The sequence below is a fragment of the Choloepus didactylus genome, chromosome 14, assembly GCF_015220235.1.
Source record: "Choloepus didactylus isolate mChoDid1 chromosome 14, mChoDid1.pri, whole genome shotgun sequence".
NCBI classification, from domain to species: domain Eukaryota; kingdom Metazoa; phylum Chordata; class Mammalia; order Pilosa; family Megalonychidae; genus Choloepus; species Choloepus didactylus.
Genome location: NC_051320.1, coordinates 56,376,698 through 56,383,389, shown reverse-complemented (window position 1 = coordinate 56,383,389; position 6,692 = coordinate 56,376,698).

The window sequence follows — 6,692 nt, the reverse complement described above, 5'->3', positions numbered from 1 at the left end:
TAATTCTCCTTTATTTTAGAAGCAAATTTCTGATTTGGGTGGAGGGAGGGAGGAATATTTAATCAGGAATAAGTTCTATATTTCCCCTTATTGAGCAGTCCACATTTATTTTTCATTTTAGGGAAGTTCCAGTTTTGGATCAGATGGTGGAGACTGTGGTTATACTGGAAAACATGTAGCTTTGGAGATGGCAGATCCCAACTGTACTTAGGAAGAACTGACCTTGGTCAAATAATTTAAGCTTTCTGAACCTCGGTCATCATCTGTAAAACAGAAGTAATATCCAACTTGCAGGCTTATTAATAAAAATAGCTGGCTTGAGTGCTGAGTATGTGTATGCATGTGTGCAAGGCACCATGCTTAGTGCATCAAAATGTGGTATTTCTTTAAATCATCTGGACAGCCCTTTAAGGGTTGATACTGTTATTATCCCCATTTTACAGATAAAGAAAATGAGGCTTAAAAAGTGAAGTATGATTCCCAAGGTCATGGAGTAGTCAGTTTTCAAACCAGAGTCTAACTCCAGTGATTTTACGCTTAGCCAATAGGCCATGATGCTCCCCTATTAAGTGAGACATCACATCTGAAAGTACCTGGTACTTTCTAGGGACTTGATATGTTACTTTACTTTCTCTTCTCTTGGCAAAATAAATTATGTGGCTTACTGGCTGAACTCTAGCTTTTTATGCTTGACTAAGCTATACACAATCATGCAATTTCTGAATTGCTGAGGAAGCTTTAATATCTGCTCTATTAATTACAACCTCTGTCCATGATTATTCATAGTAACAGCCTTTCTAAGAGCCTATAGAACCTTTCAGGCATCATCTCATTAATTCTCATAAATCCCTCCTTGATACAGCCTCTCTGTCATGAACAGAACTCAGGGACCTCTCCAGGTGGCAGGCTTATAACTCCTGAACTGGCCAATCCCAGGTTTATATTGAGCAGGGTAATGTACCTTTTAACCAATTATGAAGTTTTAAAATGCCAAATGCATGCCCCATAAGACTCAAGAGGATGGTTTCCATTGAGTTCCATGAGAAGATACTCAGATATTAGTAACTGTGTTTGCTAAATTCTTTCAAAAGGAATTTCTCTCCTAGAACTCCCTTTGAAGATGATAAAGTGAATGAGCACTATGGAAGCTTATATTTTTCTTTCTGGTGGAGGATTTTTTCTGTTTATGAAAAAATGAAGCATGGAACATTTTGTACGATTTTCTGTGATTACATTGGCTCTGCAAGATCTCCAGAAGTGTGGTGACATCATCTTTCCTAATCAAAATCCTAATTTCAAAAACATTTTGATGGCTGAGCTTACAAACCTTTACTGAAATACTTTACTTAAGATCTTCAAAAAGTATGTGTTGTAACATCAAATGGGAATGCACTACATTCTCAAATCAACAAATCTTCAGCCATTGTCAGGCCACCAGTCTGGAATTCCCATTATAGAAAGTGGCTTTGCCAGTTTGGATATATTATGTACCCCAGAGAAAGCCATGTTTTAATCCAATCTGTGGGATATTGGATTAGGTTGTTTCCATGGAGATGACTAACCCAACTGCAGGTGATATTTTGATTAGATAATTTCCATTGAGGTGTGGCCCCATGCATTCAGGGTGGGTCTTGATTAGTTTACTGGAGACCTTTAAAAAGAGGAGACGCAGACACTTGCTGCAGCTTTGAGATGCTGGCCCCAAGCTTGCTCCGGAGAAGCTAAGAGAGGACAAAACACCTCAAGAGCAGCCGAGAGAGACTTTTGGAGAGACATTGGGAGCTGACAGAGATGCTCAGAGATGTTTGGACTTGCGGACAGAAGGACTTTGGAGATGCTAAGCTAAGGATGCACAACTGCTGAGAGAGGAACTGAAACACAACCCAGGACCAGCAGACACCAGCCACCTGCCTTCCCAGCTGACAGAGGTGTTCCGTACACCATTGGCCTTTTTTCAGTGAAGGTATACGCTTGTTGATGTCTTAGTTTGGACACTTTTATGGCCATAGAACTACAAATTTGTAGCCAAATAAACCCCCTTTATAAAAGCCACTCCATTTCTGGTATTTTGCATAATGGCAGCATTAGCAAACTGGAACATTGGCAGTCCATTCCCCAGTGCAAAGGAGCACTCTGATTTCCCCTTTGACAAACCCTGCACCTTTCCAACGCCTGCCCTGCCCTAGCCTTGGGCTGCAGTTGGGGGAAAGAGACTTGGAAGGCAAGCAGTTACCTTATTCCCCTTCCCCTCATTGACAAAATGCTGTAATTAGAAGAGACCTTGCGCTCCCCACTCCCCAAAATTAAGAAGCCCTTCAGACAGAATAAACACCTGACCCTCCCCCATTAAATCAAAGGCTCATTCTTATTAGAAAGAAATTATTCCAATTCCAGAGTTAAGTGACTGAGCCCCCTTTCTCCTGCTGTTTGAAATTCTTTATTGCCTTTAATGGAGTCCTTGTTACTCAGCAGCCTAACTTTGTTTCCCCTGATTTGCAACTGCTCAAATAACGTTCCCAGCTGTGGAATAAATATGGTCACCCTATTTCATATGTCCACTTTTTAAAATATACACATATATATATATATATGATTTTCTCAATCATTTAGTCTAAATAACAAAAGTTGTAACAGAGGGTCAACTCGGTGCTTCTGAGTTGCAACAATGGACACGAATGGATGAGATGAGCCAGCCCACCCCCAGCACCCCAAAGGAAGCTCACGCGTGTGCACGCACACATACCCACACACACACAACTCTGTCTCCCTCCCTCTTTACCAGATCGACAAGAAGATAAGTATATCCTCGGTTTTGTGACTGACAGACAGAGGGGTGTGTTAGTTAAACGCATGGGTTTTGGAGTCAAACAGGTTTGGATTCCAAGCCTGCAGTTACTAGTAGAGTGGCCTTGGGCAGGTTACCTGCCTCACTTCACCCCACCCAGCCTCAGACTTCTCATCTGTTAAATGGGAGTGGTAACACTAACTAGGGGATCAGATGAGATAGTGTCTATAAAATGCCCAGGGCAGGGCCTGGTGCACACTAATTCTCAATAATTAGTATAAACTATATGATTACTTCCCCTATAGGCCCACCACCATCTAGAACTGTGACAGCCCAGTGCTACATTGAAAGTTATTTCTTTGCAAAAAGACAGGGTAAGTAACTTCTCAGGTAATTGGTCAGGCCCTCAGGCACTGGCCAATGGGGTTCAGGATGGCTTCAGCTCTTCTTTGACTTTTCATTAAATATTTTAATTATTAGCTCAAGAGGAAGTTGAAAACATTCCCTGCTAATCTCCCCGAACCTTCTTACCGGAAGCAAAGGAAATCTGAGCAGCCACACATTGCTTCCCTGTGAGCGTTAGAGAGACTTGGGGGTGAAAACAGGATAAGCAGGCCTGTACTTTCTAGTTCCATGCATTTATTATCTTACTTGGTCTCTCTGCACATCTCTATGGTAGCAGAACTGGGAGTTTACCTCCCACGTCTACAGAGAAGGAAACCGAGGCTTGGAAGCTTTGCAAGGCAGCAAGATAGACACTGAATCCAGGCCATCTAACCTCTGAATCAGTGCTCTCTGCAACTTGGTGCCATCATCTGAGCTTCCGAGGCCCAAAAACAAGGACACAGACGTCAGTCTGTCTTCGGTCCAGCCCTGGTGGGGCTGTCACTGTTGCGACTTGTGTCATGGAGCGTCATCTCTGAAGCTCTGCAGTGATCCACTTGCGCATGTCGGCACTGCCCCCACACCCCCACCCTGTCCGGTCCTGCCCTGCATGCAGCACACACCTGCTGCCCCCTTCGCCTCCCAGCCCCTCAGGGTGGGGCTCAAGGAACCAACCCCTCCTCTTCTCAGCTAGGATGTGACCTCCGCACAGCAAATCACACCCATCTGCTCTTGAATGAAAGGCTGCAAGTGAGTCTGAAATGACAACTCCCTGGCTGGTGATGTCATGCTGTTTTTTGTTTTTCTACCTGTACTGTGGGGATCAGATTTCAGTTGTGAAGAAAGTGGTCTGGGGAAAAAAATTTACTCCATTCGGAAAATCCCAAGAAGCCATAAATACTTGTTTGCAGCTGACACAAGCAAATTCACAGGCAGCTAATGGCTTTGTGATGTAAGAAGAGGCCTGAGCTCCCTCCTTCCCTGGCCCCACCCCCACCCTGGAGCAGCTCTGCTCCCCAGGGCAGAGGGACGCCCAAATGGTTCTGGTGAGAACCTCATCAGCCCCCCTCTTCCTGAGGACACTTCTCCATAACCCAGTGGTGACTTGGCCAGGGACTTATTTTCCCTGGTTCTCATCCTAAATTGGTTGCTGCCGGTCCTGGGACAATTTTGCCACACTTCCCTCTCATAAATGGTTGATCTGCATTTCAAAGTTGCTGTTTAAGCAAATTAAAAACAACATTTTGTTTTACTCTTTTTTATTTCCTGTTTATTTTCTAGCCTCCAAATAGCTTATAAATCCTTTTTATTTTTCTTATGCTTTTCTTTTTTTCCTATGGTCAGCACAGTGAGCAAGAGGGAGAATACAAGAGGGTTCATTTCTATTATGTTTTTTCACAAGAAATTTAAGAGTATAATTCTCAGCCCTGAGGCTGGTATAACTTCTACTGGGAAAGACCAGGAACAGAGAGCTTAGATCCAGGGGATAAATTCTCAAAAGATGTTACATCTCCTCCATATCTTCCCCCTTGAAATAATACCAAACCAAAATAGCAAGATTACAGAATTTTTTACAATAGGAGGAAGTCACCCTAACCCAACCACTCCTTTCGTCAGTGGTTAGGCTCTGACTGTCTTCTTCTCCTCTGTTCCCCTCTGACCCTCAACATTGTCAGGGCGCCCTTCTCCTCTTGACCAGTCCTCCAGGAAGTCCCCACTCCACAATGCTCCTCAGACTCACCCTCAGAGCTGGTCTTTCCTGAAACCATCCCCAAATCCATCCGTGGAGTCAGCGGACCCCTTGCACTTCGCCCTGAGGACACAACGCTCCTCCCCCTTGGCCTATGGGTATGTGGTCTCTCCGCAAGCAGGCCGGCTCAGCCCAGCCTCTGCGGCCTTGCAGGTCCTCCCGCCGGAAACCCAGTCTGCTAGTGCCCACCATACAGGCCTGAGCTCAGCACCACGATACCTGCCCGGATGCTTCCCACAGGCACCACCAAGCACCTGCCCCTGGGCTCCTGGGCAGCCTGTGGGAGCCTGCCTGACCCATTAGGCACAGTACTTGGGGGCATCTTTGGGGAGTGGGAGCTGGCCCATGCCTACCTCCAAATCCTGTGCTCCTAACCAAGTTCCTGGCATTTGGTGGGAATTCAGTAAATGTCTGAGGAACGAGTAGAGGGGTCCCCATAGGTCCTTTATGAGGGCTTTCAGCCCCTGAGGCAGAGCATCACAAGATGATCTAAGAATAAAGTCAAACTAAGGCTTTAATAAAAATCCTCATTAATTGAATCAGTCCAGTCCTGAAAGGGCTTTTATCTTAATAGAATTCAAACATATCCCAAGACTAGTTGAAATAAAGCAGCCATCAGTTTGGATTTAGGAGACCTGGGTTGTCATATGAATGGGACTTGATGTCTAGTTGTGAGTAGTTTTTCCTTATAGACCAGCACTGTCCAATAGAAATGTAATGCAAGCCATATATGTAATTTTAAATTTTCTAGTGATAGTACCCTTCACTCTTCCCCTAACATTACCATCTTACAAAGCCATGGGATATTTGTCAAAATTAAGAAATTAACAGTGATGCAATACCATTAGCCAAACTACAGACTAATTAGACTTCACCAACTTTTTCACTAATGTCCTTATCTGTCCCAGGACCCAATCCAGGATACCACAGTGCATTAGGCATCATGTCTCCTTAGTCTTCTCTGATCTGTGACCATTTCTCAGTCTTTCCTTGATTTTGACAGTTTTGAAGAGTACTGGTAAGGTATTTTGGAGAATGTCCCTCACTTGGCTATATCTGATGTTTTCTTGTAATTAGACTGGGCTTATAGGCTTGAGGGAAGAATTCTCAGAGTGAAGCGCTCATTACATCCTATCAGGGAGCTGCTGACTTATCACTGATGGTATTAACCTCCATCACTTGGTTAAGATGACGTCTGTCAGTTTTCTTCCCTATAAAGAGACTGTTTTCCCCTTCCCTACTCTACTCTTTGGAAGTCAGTCACTAAGCCCAGCCCATCCTCAAGGGAGGGAGTTAAACTTCACTCCTGGAGTGGGAGCATCTACTTGTATTATTTGGAATTCTGTAGGAAGATGTCCCCGTCCTCCTTAATTTATTAATTTATTTGATCATTTATTTATAGAGAAAGGTGGTTTGTTTCTGTTTTATTTTTTTCTCTTTTAAAGATGGGAGAAATAACAGCATATTTGTTTGTTGATAGAAATGATCCTGATGAGGGCAAAATATTGTGAAAATTTCTTTCGCTTCTTTCGCAAGTGTGAACATTTTTTTCACTGTTAAGATATTCCACCAGGCCTTTTCTCATGTCTTTTAAAAATTCACTTTTGCCCATGATTCAGTTTGCTTGGCCTTGTTGGGGGACAAAGGACCTGTTGAGACAAGGGCAGAGTTTCATAGATGGCCCCACCCTGGCTAAGAACTCCATGGAACCAGGCACCAGGGTGTCGATAGATAGAACCCCCTGGTCCTTGGTAGAAGGGGATACCTCTCTCC